At 48.6% G+C, this 19,150-nt stretch overlaps 1 long non-coding RNA gene across 1 annotated transcript; it reads left to right on the top strand.

Annotated features, from left to right (window-relative positions):
• The first annotated feature begins 7,408 nt into the window (after positions 1-7,408).
• Positions 7,409-12,580, top strand: LOC121036916 (uncharacterized). Its single transcript, XR_005793530.1, has 3 exons — positions 7,409-7,581; positions 10,198-10,199; positions 12,018-12,580. It is a non-coding gene; the product is annotated as an uncharacterized LOC121036916 (long non-coding RNA).
• The last annotated feature ends 6,570 nt before the right edge of the window (positions 12,581-19,150 follow it).

Below are 19,150 nucleotides of genomic sequence, written 5' to 3'. Positions count from 1 at the left end.
ACAACAGAAACTTTCTCTCTGGAGACCGGGAGTCTGAAATCAAAGTATTGACAGGGCTGTGTTCCCTCTGAAGGGAGGAGCCTTACTTGCGCTTCTCTTCACTTCCAGTGCTGCTGGCAATCCTTGGTTTCCTTGGCTTGTAGATTCATTGTTCTGATCCCTGTCTCCGTGGTCACCCAACATTCTTCCTGTGTGTCTGTGTCCCTTCCTCTTCTTATAAGGGCACCAGTCATATCAGATTGAGGACCGACTCTACACCAGTATGAGCTCATCCTAACTTAACTAATCATTCCTGTGACAGTCATATTTCCAAATAATTTCTGGAACTCCAGGAAGGACATGAATTTTGGGGCACACTCTCCAACCCGGCACAACTGATAGGTCTCCCCTTTTGCCTTCAACTGAGATGATGCCCTTGCATGGCCTCCATTACTGCTGCCCCGTTGGCTCCCTTAGAAGAGCCGGTGTTCCCTAATTAGTGCCTTTTGATCTATCTCAGAAAGTTGTGGGGGAGCAAGAGAAGACTGAGGACTCCAGAGAGAGGAGACCCAGTCTTGCCTTGATAGTCCAGAGGGAATGGTTCAAATCCAGGGTCCCTGGAAGTCAGCAAACACTTGCTTCTTCTGCACACACTACAAGCCATGGTGGCATCTGCAGGATGGGAGGGCCTGGCTCCTGAGTGTTGGGACTGACCCTGAGGTCTTCCCTGGGAATGAGGGAACACTGTTTTTGTGGCACTGTTCCCCTGGGCCCTTCCTGAATGGTGCAGTTTGAATTGCAACCTGTCTATGGAGTAGGATGTACATCCATCCCTGCTTTACCAGAAGAAATGGCCCGGGTATGCGATGTTGGGCATGGACATATTTGGAGTCCAGAGTGCAGTGGGAAGGGTGTCCGGGACAGGCTCCTCTCACACCTTGGGGTCAGTCATGTCCTGGGGCAGCTGGCAAGGCCCAGCTTCTAAATGGACTCACGCTCCATCACACTCTGCCATTGCCAACGGGGGTGGGATTGGCTTGGCTTCAGGAAACAAGGGGAATAAATACAAAAGCAGGTGTACTGCAGGGGTGGAGTGGCGAGGCACGGCAGGGTGAGGGGGTCAGAGTGTTTTGTCCAGTTCGTTCTCAGTCACATAAAATCTGTAGTGGGGCTGCTGGAGGGACAAAAGCCAACCTTGCTTGTTAAGTAAAACCACAGTATCTTTTTAAAAAAAGCAATGTTATTGAGGTATACGTCACACATCATACAATTCACCCAAAAGGCAGAAAGTACGTAGCCTGATGGTTTTGATATATTCACAGACCCGTGCAGCCTCAAGTCAAATTTAGAACATTTTCATCACCCCAGACAGGAACCTGCACCCTTTAGCTGTAATGCCCCATTCCCCCAGGAGTAGAAAACTACCAAGCTATAATCTATCTCGATCAGTTGGCCTCGTGTGCACATTTCATATAAATGAAACCATATAGTCCGTGGTCTTCTGTGACTAGTTTCTGTCCCTTGGCACCACGTGTGTTAGATTCACCCACATTGTAGCATGTCGGTACCTCATTCCTTTTGATGGTTGAGTAACATTCCGTGATACAGATATACCAAAGTTCGCTGATCCATTTATGTGTAGACGGACATTTGGGTCAGTTACGCCTTTTGGCGATCACGGACAATGCTGTTGTTAATTCATACCAGTTTTCATGTGGACATGGATTTTCATTTCTCTTGAGTTCATAGCTAGGAGTGGAATTGCCAGATCGTTTGGTGACTCTGCTTTACCTTTTAAGGAGCCTCTAGACTGTTTTCCACAGCAGCTGCACATTTTACATCCTTATCAGCAATGTATGAAGGTTCTGATGTTGCCAACACTTGTTGTTATCTGACTTTTTTTTTATGATGGCAATGCCAGTGGGCATGAAGTGTATTCTCGTCATGCTTTCGGTTTGCATTTCCCTGATGGCTCATGGTGTTGGAGATTATTCATGTGCTCACCGACCACTTGTGTGTCTTCTCTGGAGAAACACCTGTTCAGATGCTTTGCCTATTTTTTAATTGGGTTATTTGTCTCTATATTATTCAGTTACAACAGTTCTTTATATATTCTAGACGTAAGTGCCTTATAAAAGATAGGATTTTCAAAAATTTTCTCCCACTGTGTGTGTTGATTTTTTTACTTTGAAACCCCAAAGTTTTTAAGAGTGATGCATCCCAATTTATCTATTTTCGTCTTTGGTTGCTCATGCTTTTGGTGTCATAGCTGAGAATCCTCTGCCAAATCCAAAGTCATGAGGACTTACGCCCGTGTTTTCTTCTTACATTGTAGTCTTTGATGCATTTTTTAACTTGGGCAATTTTTTTAGTTCTTTATTTGCTGTTTAGTTGATTTATTTGATGCATTTTATTTCAAGATCTGATTGGCTTTGTTCAACAATTCATGAAACAATTCATGGACAATTCTAGCCGGTGGAAAGGAACTCCCTGATGCAGTTCGCTTTAAAAACCACACGTATGCTTTACGGCAGCGAGAGATTTGGAAGGAGTGTATATGTAGGGCAACTTACCCAATGCCTCGTTTTTTATTTTTACCAGATTTATCCACCTCAAAATTTCATTTCTGTGTGCTCCTTTCTGTACACACGTATATAATATGTGTAGCAGTACAACAATAACAGCTACGGTGGCCGCATGTGAAGTGGTGTACAAATGTGGGCAGAGCAGTAACTGGAAACATCAAGGGCACTTGACAACGGATTCTGCACTTTTTGAGCCCAACCCACCCCTGCCCTTAAAGATCCAAGAGAGCGGCCGGATTTTGGACTGACAGCATCAAAAAAATATGATGGAGAACACAAATCAAGAGACACATATTCTCTCGAATTTAGACAAACCCAGAACGAAGAGGGCCTAGACCAGCTTCCTTGGGCGGAGTTCTGAGAAGGACCCTCTTTTTCCCCGCGTTTTTTTTTTTTAAAATGTTTACTTATTTTTGAGAGAGAGAGTGGGAGGGAAGGAGCAGAAAAAGAGGGGGACAGAGGATCTGAAGTGGGCTCTGTGCTGACAGTAGGCCTCAAACTCACAATCTATGAGATCATGACCTGAGCTAAAGTCAGATGCTCAACCGACTGAGCCACCCAGGCGGCCCTGAGAAGGACCCTCTTGCAGAAGCATCTAACACTTCCATCTTGTGAGGGCTGGTTGAGACACCCGTGCCTGGCAGACAGGAAATACAGGGCCTTGTCAACCCCACCTCCGCCCACCCACATGTTTTCATGGCACTTGAGAGAAGAGGAGGGGATTCCCAGGACTGCGGGGCCAGCTCCATTACTTAGGGGCCCAGGGCAAAATGAAAATTCATAAGAAACCTCTCATTCAAAAAGCAGAAAGGGGGGCGCCTGGGTGGCGCAGTCGGTTAAGCGTCCGACTTCAGCCAGGTCACGATCTCGCGGTCCGTGAGTTCGAGCCCCGCGTCAGGCTCTGGGCTGATGGCTCGGAGCCTGGAGCCTGTTTCCGATTCTGTGTCTCCCTCTCTCTCTGCCCCTCCCCCGTTCATGCTCTGTCTCTCTCTGTCCCAAAAATAAATAAACGTTGAAAAAAAATTTTTTTGAAAAAAAAAAAAGCAGAAAGGCATTAAAGACACACACACACACACACACACACACACACACACAAAGATTTTTTTGTCTTTGTTTTTGCAGTCTCGCTCTCTTGACCCATCAGAAGTTTTCCATTTGTATTTACTGTCCTGCTCCTTCAGGTGCAGGGATACTCAAGGCCTGAGTGTAGACCTCACAGGCCAGGTTCTCCCTCCTGCCAGCCACTGGACTTCCACTCTGCGTGCCGTCCAGGAGCAGGGGTGTAGAGCCAGGCGTTTTCTGTCCCCACGGGCCTGCCGCCTCAGCCCGCAGTGCACAGGAAACCATGGGGTGTTGGGACACAACTATCACCTGGATCCAAGTAAGAGAGTCTTGCCCTATCCAATCACCCACTGCACATGCCGTGGTGCAGCCCACCTGGGGAGTGGACAGCCATTGCCATGGCCCACCCCAAGATGTGTGGGGCATGAACCTGACCTTGACCCTCCCCATGCCCGTGCTGGTGCTCAGGTCTCCTCTAGGGGCAAAGCGTGGCAGCTGTCACTGGGAGAGAGGTTGAAAGGCAGAGGCCGGGCAGGTTCAAGATGCTGGGGACCCTGGGGCTGGGCAGACAGTGGGAGGTAGGAGCACTGTGAGCTGAGTCCCCAGGCCCCGGGCACGGTCCACTGTGCCATGAGACTTCTCTTATAAAACACAGATTCAAAGATAAGATTATGAAGAATATCCAGAGGGTGAACAGCAATGGAAGAACATTAACCCCCCAGTATGGGGCCCTTCTGAGTCCGGGGTCCTGTGGGACTGCATTGGCCACCTACCCATAAAACCAGTTCTGGTGTCCCTGAGAGTAGATGAGAGACAGAACTGAAGGGCCAGCGCAGAGGTTTCCAGGGGGAGGTGTGGGGACCCCTGCAGTCCTGATAATAGTGAGGAAAGTCACTCCTGGATGCTCCTGGGGTTGCACATTTCAGGGAGCTGCAGGGACAACAGCCAATCCCACAGACCATTGTGTCCGGGAAGCATCCCAGGACCCAGAAGGCGGTAGAATCTGGAGGGACTCACCTCGCTAGACATGGGGAGTGAGACAGGAAAGGGACCCCTCAGTAGCCCCCCTGGGGGGTCAGAGAAGAAGGGGAGGGGGCAGGGTTAAAGAGAACGAAAGAAACCTCCAGCTTTCAACAAGGAAGAGCAGAATTTCACCCTGGAAGTGACTGGGTTTCTGTGACTCGATATTGTTACATTTATCCATCCCAAGTGCACTTGAAGAGCTTTGCCTTAAATACGGTTCACTGTAGAGATGGAAATGACCCCATTTATTTTTATAACCAAGATGGGTGCACCGTTGCCCTGCAGTGCTGTACCTCGGACACTGACACTCACCAGGGCTTACTCCAGGCCAGGCAAGGTGCTGAGCTTCGTACACGGTCATGTTGAATTGTCAAACAATGAATGGCATTGCCACTTTTTGGAAAAGGAAACTAAGACTCGGGAAGATGGAATGCCTTGGCTGAGGCCATGAGAGGTGCAATTCAAATGTGACGGAGTTAGGGGCACCTGGGGTGGCTCAGTCGGTTAAGCATCCCACTTCGGTTTAGGTCATGATCTCACGGTTTGTGAGTTCGAGCCCCGCGTCAGGCTCTGTGCTCAGAGCCTGGAGCCTGCTTCAGATTCTTTGTCTCCCTCTCTCTGCCCCTCCCTTGCTCGTGCTCTGTCTCTCTCTCTCTCTCTCTCTCTCTCAAAAATAAATAAACATTAAAAAAAATGTGGTGGAGCTAGAATCAAACCGTGGTCCCTCTGACCCCAGTGCCATACTTACCCCCACCTTGGATCCTAAACCTCTTTTTAGTCCTAACATTGTTTTGTGTGTTGCCTCTCTTTCTTGAGGTAGACATTTTGAGAGGGCACCAAAAGAAGAGGGAGTCGTCCGGTGAAAGTTCAGAGAAGTTCAGAGAAAGTTCAGGTGAGAGGCAGATGTGTGGTGGGGAAGAGGGACCCGATGAAGGTGGCCCTGAATTCTGGCCAGGCCGATGGAAGGACGGAGATAAGGAAGGCTGCGATGTCCAAGAAAGAACTTATGCGTCTCTGGCCTCAGAAGTGAGTCGTGAAGAAGCTGGGGACCTGTGTCCAAGGATTTGTCAAGAGCTGGGCGTGAACGTTCAGTCAGTAGCCAGCAGATGCTTTTCTCTAAGCAGCCATGGGTCGTCATCTTTTTTGGGTCATAGGCCTTTGAAAATCTAATAAAGGCAACTAACACTTTCTCTGTCTAAAAAAATATTATTATAATTTTGCACATGCTGACAGTGCGGAGCCTGCTTAGGATTCTCTCTCTCTCTCTCTCTCTCTCCCCCTAATGGGGCACCTGCATGGCTCAGTTGGTTAAGCGTCCGACTCTGTTTTGGCTCAGGTCATGATCTCACAGTTCGTGAGTTTGAGCCCCGCATCGGGCTCTGTGCTGGCAGCACGGAGCCTGCTTAGGATCCTCTCTTTCCTTCTCTCTCGGCCCCTCCCCTGCTCACTCTCTCTTTGTCAAAAATAAATAAATAAACTTAAAAAAGTAATTTTGCACATAGTTTCAAAGGGTCTACATACACCCAATCCTAAATCAATCTCAGATTTCCCTGCACGTCCAGAGGAATGGCGAAGCAAAAGTGCATCTGTACCCACTAATGTGAGAGCAGGGAGATCGGCCTTTGTCTGGGACAGCAGCCATTTGAGAAATGTATTTCTTGCTGCGGTGACAGAGAGGTAGGGGGGAACATGGTAAGGGGACCCTGCAGGGCCAAGAGCCTATATGGGGACCCAGGGCTTAGGACTTCCCTACAGTACCAGGCAGGGTCTCCCCTGTGGCCCCAGATGTCAAATTTTCTCAACACATCAGCACCTTCAGGGGAAGAATTGCATGTAGTGGCCAGGGTAACACGAAGGATTTTTCTCTTCTCTTCTAAATATGTTTGCTTTTTTTTTTTTTAATTTTTTTTTTAACATTTATTTATTTTTGAGAGAGAGAGAGACAGAGCATGAACAGGGGAGGGGCAGAGAGAGAGGGAGACACAGAGTCGGAAACAGGCTCCAGGCTCTGAGCCATCAGCCCAGAGCCCGACGCGGGGCTCGAACTCACGGTCCGTGAGATCGTGACCTGAGCTGAAGTCGGACACTCAACCGACTGAGCCACCCAGGCGCCCCTAAATATGTTTGCTTTTAAGTGATAAGAGCCCCGACTTCCCTCCCTGTGTGACAAAACAGGGCGTGCCACTTTGATCTGGGTCCTTCTCGTGTGTTTTCATCACGGATGAAGTTTCCTGGAAAGAGGCTCTGGGTCTGAGATTTTTACGCAGGACGTTTGTTGGGGATAGTGTACAGGACAACACATGTGAGGGGTTAGGGAAGCAGGCTTGGACACAGAGAGAAGACGAGCCGGGAGACAGTTCCCACAGGCGCCTCAGCCACTCATGCAGGGAGGGCAGGTGCCAGCATGGCCCTGTGGGACGGTCCCAAGGTAGGTGAGGGGCTGGGCCTTTGTACCCCTGCACTGATCAGTCATTGAATCTGGGAGCTGAGGCAGCCATCACCTCCGCTTCAGGCTGCCAATGGCCAACACTACAGGCAGCTGGGGGAATAAGGACTTGGTCCTAAAGTGGGGGAGGGGGGGACTCTGGGTACACCACAGTCTCTTTCTGACCTGGAAAAATAATCATTTGATTCATCCTGGGAAGACCAATTGCAAAAGCTGTGCTCCTGTTTCCCTCCTCTTTATGACCAGGTAGCTGCAACTATTGAGTGATGCTGTTCTAGAACTTACTAGAACCTCTGTTGTGATTCCACCTACCCCCCAGACAGGGGCAATCCAGGATAAAGAGAAGACGGTGCCAGAGTCATGCCAGCCGGGATTGTTCTCTCGCCCCGGATTCACTACAGAACTAAGAGTCCCCCATGCTGGTCCTCTCAGGCCATCTGGAGTTGGGAAAAGCAGACGGAAGCAAGGCCAGGCCCCCTGTCGACGGTCAGTAAGCAATGGACATTTGAAGCTGAGCCAGGGAGTGGGAGCCAGACTGGGGTGGGGGGGGTGCTGGCTAGCATCTGGGCTCAGTCTGTCTGGAGGAGGGGCTTGGGGAAGGCCAGGCCAGGCTGGGCTCTTTTGGGCAGCGACGCAGGTACAGAACGTGGACTTCTCGGGGTGCCTGGAACAGACCCAGCACAAGGCATTGACTCAAAACAAACAAGGCTCTTAAGATACTGATAAAAATAGTAACGGTGATGACAATGACGACAATAACAATAGCTAACATTTATTTTGGAGCTCCTTTGTGCCACCGGCCAGGCCACATAGTTTGCTTGAATTAGCTCCATTAATCCTCTTGACAGACCTATCAAGTAGATACTATTTTTATTCGCGCTGTACAGATGAGGGAACTTACCGTGAGAAGGCTAGTCGAGGGGCTCGAGTTACTTAGCGGGTAAGTGATGAACAGTTATTTAAACCCAGACAGTCCTACACTAGCCCTTCCCAACCCTTCTGCTTCTCATTACATGGGGCCTTCATTCCCCCCTGCCGTTCAGGCCTCATTCCCTAAGATTCCTCCTCCAGCTCTTATTCTCAAACTAACTATAACTAACGTATCAGCAAAGCCCCACAAGCATTGCCTTGAACCTTTCTCCTCAACGTGGCCCCTTAGCATTATCTCCCAACCACAAGTGTATCAGTCAGAGGTGCTAGGTTATGCCTCAGTGACAAACAGCCCCCATCTCTCAGCAGTTTAATTTAACGAAAGTTTATCTCTTGCTCTTGCTACACATGAACTACAGATACGTGGGGGCCTCTGCTCCATGTCATTCTCACTTATGGGCCCAGGCAGACGGGGTTTCTAGAATTCTAATGTCACCATGACATGGCCAAGAAAGGGAGAATCGTGCACTAGCTCTTAGAGGTTTCTACTTCTCACTTTTTATTGATTGAAGCAAACCACATGTCCACACCTAATTTTACCAGGGGGGAAGGGCAATTCTACCTCAGACCCGGGAGGAGACCTAGCGACACAGGTGGGCCACATATGTGCCCAGTCACTGGCGAGCCAGTCTCCATTCTCTCTTGCACAAAGACCTTGAACAGCTTCAAACTGGTCTCCTCACTTCCCCTCCCGCTCTTGCTCTATAATCCCTTATCCATGCAACAGCCAGAATGATCTAAAACATACATCAGATGACTTTACTCTTCGGCTCAAAGTCCTCAAATGGCTTCTATCACATTAACAAGAAAGGTAAAGGTTCTCATCCTGGCCTACGAGGCTCCAGAGCAAGGGTCAGCAAGCTGTCGCCCTCTGGCCACATCCAGCCCACCGCCTGTCTTTATCAATAAAGTTTTGGTGGAACAAAGTCAGTTTGCTGACTCCTATCTCAAAGGACCCGGACACTGCCTCCCCCCAGACTTTATTTCTCCTCGTTCCCCCTTGTACACTCCCTCCAGCCACACTGCACAGCCTGTGATTCCTGCAAGTACCCAGCTCACTCCCACCTAGGACCATTGCACACTCCGTCCTCCCACCATCCTCCTCCCTCACTTTTAACACAGCCCACTCCTCCCTGTCCTTCTGGCTTCTTCTCTGATAGCACCGGCTCAGGGAGTCCCGCCTGACCCCTTTCAATAGCAACCAGGCAAGCTCTTTAACCCCTTCTCCCCTCATTCGTCTCCAACCGAAATGATAGCACAGATGCTATTTATTTCCGTGTTTCCAGTCTTGCCCCTTATTAAGGTCTGTGAGGTCTTGGAAGTTTTGTATTGAGAGACCTGGAGTGGTCTCGGGACGTTGAGACAATCTTCTCTTCGCCTGTGCCTTCTGTGTCCCTCTTTTTTAAGCTGACGAGAGCCCTCCTGGGGAGGAAATTTTCAATTTTTGGCCTCAGCTCCAAAGAGAATATACTTCCATGAGATTTTCAAGATCGCTTTATGGCTGAGGATTTGAATTTTTGCATTTGAGGGTCAAGGACAATAGTGGTATTATTATGGCTTTTTAAAAAACACTTCAAGCAAATTCCGGTCATCTCTGGGAGGCAAACTTTGAACATCTCGGCAGTCCCCAAGGAGAACAATCTTCTGTAACTTTGAAGCCAAATGGGATTTCTGAAAAGGAAGCTACAGTCAATTGAAAACTCTCAGTGGAGCGTGAAGGGCAGAGGAGTCCCCGCGGTGGGCCGTAGCTGAGCTCGCCCAGGCTGGACGTGCCCTTCCCGGCTGGAGAGAGACCGCACAGACAGCACAGTAGGCGTGCTGGAGGCTGCACGGGCCTCCGACCCGAACCTCTGCTCGGAGACCAGCTCAGAAGACCAAGTATTTCTTCCTCAATCTTTGCTATGGGCTTGGCTGTTTTCAAATGACTTTAGGTGACTAAGACAGAAAGGACAGGCAAAAGAAAAACAAAGTGAGACTCTGCCCACCTTCTCCCCAGCAGAGATGCTCCGGGATATAGCAGAAACAAAGAGGTGAGGGACTGATGGTGGTGGGGGGGGGGGTTATGTGGGGGAGGGTGGTCTCCAGCGCCCCTGGCCCAGTCTTCCTGGAAGGAGCTCCCCAACTCTACCCTTCTCTGCTTGGCTGTGTGGCAGGAGATGCAGGTGTGCCCAGATGTCCTGCTGTCTGTCTGCTGGCCCGCCTTCCTTAGCTTCCCTGGCACACTCACGTGACCTGCTGCCATTCACACCCTGGGCTGCCTGCTCAGGTGCTGGGGTTCTGGGCCCCTCCGTGCAGTCCTCTGTGCTCCGCCCTGCCTCACCCCAGGTGATCCCATGTGCCTCCGGTTGAGTAGTAAAGTTCAAGCTTAGCTTAGCATTCCGGGTCATTTACAGTCTGTGTCCAAGTTCACTTGCCCTTTCTCTCCTACATAAACCTACACTGTGTTTTACCAGTTGGACGTCCAGCTGTTTCTCAAAGATTCTGGCACTGACCTATTCCCTGCTTTGGTTTATGTCCTCCCCAATTCCCTGGCGTCTCCTGCTTCTGCCTATGGGAGCATAAGCAGCCCCACACCTGATTCCACGTCACCTCCCCCGTGACAATCGGTCTGGTCTTTGGGAGCCCCACCACGGGGTCTGCCTAACTGCAGCTACACGCACCTTCTCCCTTCCTAGCGACTCCAAGGGAACAGGATGTGGCTTGCTCGTCTTTATTCTACTCCCCTCTGCTGGCCCTGTGCTGTTTCTGGTGCAGACGGTGGGTCAGAGGGTGTTCATCAAATACACGGACTACTGAGTTACACAAAGATGTAAATGACTGATAAGGGTTTGTGTGGGGGCTTTTCAGAAAGCTTGTTGTCTCTGAGGTGGGGGGTGAAGGTGGCACAGGACGAGGGGTCGGGGAGAGGGAGGAAACCTAAGCCTGGGCAGGCACACTGGTGCGGTGATGGATTGATTAGGGTAAGTGATGGAGGTAACTGACTGGGATTGTCCCTCGAGGGCTGTGCCAGGGGACTGGGAGTTTCTGCCATTTCTGCTCCGGGGCTGATGAATATTCACATCTCTGTGGAAGGTCTCAGAGAGAAGGGAGGTGGGCAGGTCTTGGCCTCAGGGATCGTTATGAGAAAAGCCTTTGGAGGGGGTGCGCGCACCTGCTCAGACTCTGGCAATTCTCCTTCGCTGGCCCTCTGACGCCCTGAGTGTCCTTCCTTGTGGGCTGAGTGACTCAGGACTCACCTCAATGGCCTGTGCCACACGTGGTGGCCCATCCTGGTGCCCTTGTACTGGGACCCTCTGCCCCTGTGTGATTGTGAAGCACAGCCTCCACCCCATCCTGAATCCTTTCTGTGTCCTATTGACCTGACCTTCAGCCACGCCCACACTGGCCCCAACCACACCCATACTTGGACCCAGACGTGCTCAGGGTCCCCCCCTTGACTGCAGCCCTTTCTTCAGGCACCATGCTACAGTCTTGTCTCCTGAAAAGCTCACCTGGATGTGTTTCCAATCCAGGATGGTTCCAATGTAGAAGTCCTACCGAACTTCAGGGGCTGCTGTGCAGAAGGAAGAAGAGAACTGTTGCTGAGTCATGGAGGACAGCAGGGAGGGAGAGGAATTGGTGGGAGAGGGGCTGTGGCAACCAGGGGTAGAGTGATGCTCCCGGGCAGGCTGGACCCACTGCCCCTGCTGGGGGCTTCAAATCATTGACCTCCCAGCAGAGGAGGGCACGGAGGCTGGTGCTGCCCCCAGGCTACCTCCACGGTACAGGAAGAAGGCAAGGAGAAGAAAGAACCCTGATCCCAGAGCAACAGCTTGAGGTCTCCCTAGGTGCACGCCAGTCCACACGGGTGCCAACCTCACGTTCTGGTGAGAGCTTCCCAAATACCTCGGGCTGCCTCTCTCCCCCGGCCTCCGCCCGCCCTGCCCACTGCGCATCCTTCTCTCGTCTTCTCGTCTCTCGTAACAGCTCTGTCTGTTGCCTTCTCCACAAAGGCACCCTTCCCGTGGCTGCCAGAAAATCTCTCGAGGTGGAAATCTGCTCACATATCTCCCTGCCCACCGTCCACCATGGGCTTCTGCCTGCCTGGGGGGAAAAAACCCCTGTCCTTATCTGGGTGAACCAGGGCCCTCCATACTCTGTCCTGCCCGGAAGCACATTTCTCTCCCTCCCCTCCGGTCTTACAGCCCAAGCCCTGTCACGCCAACCTTCTCTGCATTCGGGGAACGCAGTATATCCTTCCCAAACTTCTCCCTTGGCACATGCTGTGCCCTCTTTCTGGAATGCCCTTCCCTTCTGCCTTGGGCAAGGGCAGAGGTGGCAGGGAGGAGGTTTGGATATCCCATGGAGTTTGGGCTGGATCCTTTTGCCTGGTGATTCTCAAACATTGTCACGTGACAAAGCTCCTATAACACACCGGTCCTTTTCAGGACACCACAGACTCTTGATACTTTTAAGAGACAGGCCTCTTTGATACAGGACTGCCATGTTCCTTAGGCACACACAGCTCTCGACACATATATGATGTTTTTAATAAAACACACTTCCAAGTTGTTCACATGATGTGTTCTTTTCATTTGCACAGTAATTTTCTAACGTGCCTGGGTTAGCAAACTGTAGCATGTAGCTGTGTGAATCTGTTCAACTCGGTGAGCCCTGAGTTCCTTTTCCTGTACGATAATGAGAGCAATTTCACAAGGATTGAGCAGATGAAAGCTGCTGGTGCACGCACGAGGAGTCCGGGACGTGCCAACAGCTTTTCTCCCCATCTTCTTCCCCATACATGACCCACGGGCCCCTTTGCTCCATATGCACTGTGACCCACAGCTCCTGGCTGGGACCTTGGTTTGGTCCTGTGGCACATATTCAATGTTTTCCTGTGTCCAGTATTCACTTCCTTTTTTTTAAAATACATTTTTAAACTTTATTTATTTAAAAAAAATTTTTTTTTCAACGTTTATTTATTTTTGGGACAGAGAGAGACAGAGCATGAACGGGGGAGGGGCAGAGAGAGAGGGAGACACAGAATCGGAAACAGGCTCCAGGCTCTGAGCCATCAGCCCAGAGCCTGACGCGGGGCTTGAACTCCCGGACCGCGAGATCGTGACCTGGCTGAAGTCGGACGCTTAACCGACTGCGCCACCCAGGCGCCCCAAACTTTATTTATTTTTGAGAGAGAGAGAGAGACAGAGCACAAGCAGAGGAGGAACAGGGAGAGAGGGAGACACAGAATCTGAAGCAGGCTCCAGGCTCCGAGCTGTCAGCACAAAGCCCGACGCTGGGCTCGAACTCACGAACTGGGAGATCATGACCTGAGCCGAAGTTGGACCCTTAACCGACTGAGCCACCCAGGCACCCCTCTACTTCCTTTCTTAATGGCACCCAGTATCTTTATGAGGAATCCTCTGCTTGGGTGGAGGGTTGAGAGAGGCTGATACGAGCTTCCTGCCTCCCGCTGGGGCAACCGTTCAGTGTTCTCTGTGCTGGCAGGTGCGTCTACTGAGGGAGCCACACTGATTCTCTACTTTGTCACTGTTCTAAGATTCTCAGACTTGTTTTTTTCTGTATGAGGCAAAGTTCAGAGAATGGCTGAGACTCAGGAACTCCCACAAGTGTGCCATAGATATCACCTTGGGAGGTTCTAGAGTAGTCTAGGTCTAAAGTGGTCAAGAACCCCTGGGTTCTCACAAGTCATGGGGAGGCAGGTTAAAGGTCTAGAAAGTTTTGCAGACTGATTCCTAGGGCTTATTTTGGTTCCTGAGGTGCTGTGCTCTTTGACGTCACTCAGGGAGGAAGTCCACGTTTGCAACTTATATATGGTGCTTCCCTAAGAGGCATGAGCCACTATGAGCCACTCAGAAGCCACATGCAGAAATCCTCAGCAGCAGTCCAGGGCAAGCAGGGACCCTGGTGAGAGAGCAGCTGCAGCCACAAACAGGGACAGAGACCCAGGGGAGACCTGGGAGCGTCAGTGTCCACCCACCCGCAGGCCAGGCACATCTGTATGGTTCTGGAAGTACAAGGTGTATCTCTAAGCCTCTATTTCTTCATCTAGAAAGTGGGCCTCATATTTGCTTCTTTGGACGGCACTTGATAAATGTGGCCCCCTTCCCGTTTGGGCAGATACCAGCAGAAGAAGAGAGAGGAAGGTTCTGGGGTGATAGTTCTGGCATCTGCTATGACCAGGAGAGAGCAATTAGATCAAGGAGACAGGACATTCGCGAAAAGATTTGCACTGAGGGCAGGGAAACTGAGCAGTAAGACAACGGACTTGGAACCAGAGTGTGAGCGCTGCAGACTGGGGACCCAAGACTGTGCCCCCCTGGCCCCACGTTCCTGCTCCCCAAAGCTGATGCCTGTGGGGGTGCGTCGTGGGCGTACATAGGGTGGGCGCGCGGAGGTAGGTGATCAGAGCAAACCCGTGTTGGGAAATTCTTCCCCTAAATAGCTGTTTCTGGTGGACTTAACTGCTCAGAAGAATTTAGTTTCAAAGTTTATTCAAGATGTGATTATGTTATTTTCATATAATCTCTTTCTCGGAGAGTCCCCGTGAAAGAGGGCTAACTGGACGCTCTTCGTTTGTCGTAAGAATACTCAAAAGCAGGTGGAACCAGCTGGCCTTTGGCTCGTTGGCACGGGGCTCAGGCAAGGGCTGCACCCCTGATTGGGTCTGCCTTGCCACACCTGCCCAGAGAGAGGGAGGGTGCTGGTGGCCGCCAGCCCACGCTGGGACCCAAGAAGTTTATGAGGGAAGAGGCAGGCCTGGCTCCTCTTCTCCCTTGTACTCCACCCTGCTCTTGGGAGGCAGTGAGTGGCCTGCCCTCAATCAGCCTTTGGCCTCGCTCTCAGTTTCCATTTCCCTTTCTGACAACAGCAGCCAATCTCCCAGAAGAACAGAGATGAGTTTCTAATGCAAAACAGAATCTGCTTGAAGCAAGTCCAAAGTGATTTTCCAGTCCCTGTCTTTCATCAGGCAGGGGAAAGGCGTCCATGTCAGGGGACCAGAGGTGATGCCAGACGCATGGGTGTGGGAGGGGTCTTCTCAGGTCAGAGGGGAGGCTTGGCAGGGAGCATGGGCATCAGAGCAGGCTTGCCCAGAAGAGGGTGGGGCGGATGGCCGCCTTGTGTCCCTGGTTCTGACCCCCATCATCCGCTCTCCTTTTATGCCATCAGGGCTGTTCCGACCGGCCAAAATTGAGGGGGTCCTGGTGGCCTCCAGTATGCCGTCCCAAAGAGGTGCTGCCATTCAGCCCCCGGGGCAGGCTCCCGCCTGCTTGAGAGCCAGTCCTGACCCAGGAAGGCAGTGAGGAATCTGCACCAGGCAACCCAGGACCATGCACAAAAATACAGAACCTCCCAGCTTCTTACATCCTCACCTTGGAGATGGAAAAGAGGTGGCCTCTTGCTCGAAGGAAGGCAGGAATGGAGACCAGGGGGTGCGTGGACACCAGGGCTCAGCAAGAAGGACAGACATGGCCAAAATGATGAGGGGAAATGCTCCCCTAGGAGAGCGGAGTGCATGGAGGAGGAAACACATTTGGGAAATTTCCCAAATGCGTGCCTTCTCCCTGCACTGGTGACACTGGCCCCGACAGTATCTTGCGATTGTCTTAATTTCATACTATGGAAGAGGAGGAGATTTACTCTCATGTGTCCTTCTCTGTCTCCCAATGTTTACTGTAGTGTTATTTTTATATTGTCAATGTTCATAAAATTTAATTTCTCACACCTCTTTTGACCTCATTTTGTATTTAGAAGGACGTGGTGTCCACTCCAAGCCCCTTGACAGTGTATTTTTTTTGTTGTCTTGTTTTCTTCTTTCTTCTTTTTTCCAGATGAGGGCTGGCTCTGTCTTCTCAGCAATGTCTGCAGTGGGAAAGTGGCCGTAAGAAATGGCAATCGGATGGCATTGCCAGAATGGAAAAGGCAAACTCAGGTACCTGTGACGTGACAGGAAGTGGATGAGCCAACCGGGGCGATCATCCACAGTCCAGATTGGAATGAGCAAATGAGACATACTGATCCCTCATCAAATCATGGCTCTTTGGGTCATGATCAGTAAAATGAAGAAAGGTTACAAGGCAACCATGACAGATTTCCTCAATGTCAGCGATGAGAGTAATGGAGGAGACTAATGGACTAAGGGCACCAGCAGCAGCCTTTGCAGTTTGACTACAGTACAACTGGCCACACTGGGAAGGAGCCAGGGATGGACAAAGCAGCTGATGGCGCCAGTGCCCATCCTGGATACAGCCCTACCTCCTTATCCTCTTCTGCATCTTGTTACTGGTTGTTCAGAGAAAGTGGAGATAGTTCTCACCCTTTGAGAAAAAGTGTCATCAAAAGGTAAAAGGCACTGGTATTCACTTTGATACCTTCCTAGTGATTTTACTTTTTAAATGAACAGACACAGGGGTGCCTGAGTGGCTCAGTCAGTTAAGTGTCTGACTTCGGGTCAGGTTATGATCCCTCAGTCGTGGGTTCAAGTCCCACGTCAGGCTCTGTGCTGACAGCTCAGAGTCTGGAGCCTGCTTCGGATTCTTTGTCTCCCTCTCTCTCTGCCCCTCTCCCATTCCTTCTCTGTGTCTCAAAAATAAATAAATACTAAAAAGAAATTTAAAAAAAGAATGGACAATGATGTCTGGTTTGGATTCTAAATTCCATGTGCTTTTTTTTTTCTACTGTTTACTGTTTATTTATTTGAAAGAGAGATAGAGAGATTGAAAACAGGGGAGGGGCAGAGAGAGAGGGAGACAGAGGATCTGAAGCAGACTCCGTGCTGACAGCGGAGAGCCCAATGCAGGGCTCAGACTCACAAACTGTGAGATCGCGACTTGAGCCTAAGTTGAAAGCTTAACTGAGCCACCCAGGCGCCCTGAGGTTTTTTGTTTTTTGTTTTTTATTTATTTTGTTTTGTTTTATTTAAGAATGTCTTTTTTACCGCTTTTATAATTTAATAAGACTTAGCTGTTGGAGGTATAATTATTTTCTCCAGCACATTGGAGAAATACTCTTATCATCTAACAGTTATTGTAGCTGTGGGACACGCAGTATTCATGACTTGTGTTTTCCATTTCTTGGATTGAGGTTTTCTATATTTACCCCTTATATTCAATTTCTTAAGAAAGCTCTGTCTAGCTTTGCAATTATTTTATTGCTTACATGTTATGTGTTTTTTATATGCAGATTAAGATTTTCTTTCATTTCAGGAAATCAAAATTTTTTTTATCTTCAAATACATGTTTTTGTTCATATTTTGTGATTTCTGAGACATTATTTTTTTCCTGGTTGTATTGCCTTTAACTGTGATCTTCTTCCTAATAACATTTATCTATTTTCATGAAATCTTTAATATATGTCAGTAGTTTGACTTTAAGTGAAATGCCCTATAAAATCCTGATTACTATTCTCAGAATTATTCAAAGAATATATTATGATATTGCATCCACAAACCATGACAAAAAATATCCCCACTTTATATGGAAAACTTCTGTGTCTTAGTAGAGGGCATGAAAGCATATACAGAAGTTAGAATATTATTATCCCCAAACTTCAAAATTCAGCATAAGGCCTCAAAGAAAATGTAAAGAAAATCTCCTAAGACTTGAAACAATCATATAAAAAGGTGCAAAAAATATTAGGAAAAAGGTAAATGGACTGGAAAATGAAATGGGGCAAGAGTCAGTATCCAAGAGAAGTTCCAGAAAGTAAGAACAGAGAAAATGGGGAGGAGGAAATAAGTAAGGAAATAATAGGTTTCTCTGGGCAAAAGCAAAGAAAATCTTGGGGCACCTGGGGCTCAGTCAGTTAAGCATCCTACTCTTGATTATGGGGCAGATTATGATCTCACGGTGGTGAGATTGAGCCCCATGTTGGGCTCTTCCCTGAGTGTGGAGCCTGCTTGCGATTCTTTCTCTTCCTTTGCCCCTCCCACTTATGTGCATGCACTCTCTGTCTCAAGAAAGAAAGAAAGAAAGAAAGAAAGAAAGAAAGAAAGAAGAAAATAAAAAAGAAAGAAAAAAGGAAAGGAAAGGAAAGGAAAGGAAAGGAAAGGAAAGGAAAAAAATCTTCAGGCTGAAAAAATTGCTGACTGCTAAGCAGGGAAGATGGAAGAAAGAGTATAAAAAAATCCCAATAGCTTCTAGAAATAACAAATAAAATAGCTACAAAGGGAGAATTAAATTGGACTTCTTGCCAACATCACCAAAAACTAGAAGTAAATGCAGAAAGGTCTTAAATATTCTAAAAAGAAATTATTATCCACTTATAAATCTGTCAAATTGATGTGAGAGTAAAGGCAGAACTTTTCAGCCTTACAATAATTCAGGAACTTTCCCTTCCATGCACCTTACCTGATAAAAGAACAACAAATTTTATTGGGGCATATTCAGAAAAAAAAAAATCAAGAAATCAAGAAATCATAACCATACACCCAAGAGATGGTAATAGAAACCCAGGAGAGCTATGAACAGAAATGCTTAATGAAAGCTGGCAGCAGGCCTCCAAAACATTAGTAAACTCAACAAAGATACGATTAACAAACTCCAAGATCACAGGAATATGGTTTAGAAGGCAAGTGATCTTTCTGTCGTCAAGAAAAATGAAAGGCAATCAGATTCTCCAGACAAAACAAAAAGCTCTAAAAAAAGTCATCGTACAAATATGAGACGAGCTAAAACTTGGCATAATCTTAAGCAATTAATGGCATTTAAAAAAGGGAATCCATTTGACTTTAACTTTGGAATATTCTCAGTAGAACAGCAAAGATTCAGTGACCTATGAAAACATTCTTGTCTTTATGTAGATGTTTGTCTAATAAAAATATCTGGCCGAACCACAGGAAATTACCACATTTTTTTGTAGGTGAAAGGAGATTGAATAGAAGGGATTTCATATGGCTCATATGATTTAACTGAATACATAATCATACTATAAAAATTCTATATGCTGGGTTTTGATTTTCAGAATCAACTAATAAATAAAAGATGGAAGACACAACTTGCAGAGTAAGATATAAATGGTAAAAACTTTGAAAATATAAAATCCATGTATTCTAGGATGTGGAAGGGTGAGGAGAGGCAGATGGAATTTCAGGGGCACAAAATTACTTATTTAATTAGTGAGGAAT

This window comes from Herpailurus yagouaroundi, unplaced genomic scaffold (genome assembly GCF_014898765.1).
Source record: "Herpailurus yagouaroundi ecotype Mexico unplaced genomic scaffold, PumYag 163, whole genome shotgun sequence".
Lineage (NCBI taxonomy): Eukaryota > Metazoa > Chordata > Mammalia > Carnivora > Felidae > Herpailurus > Herpailurus yagouaroundi.
Note: the sequence above shows the minus strand (reverse complement) of the source record. Positions and strands in the feature narration are given on the sequence as shown.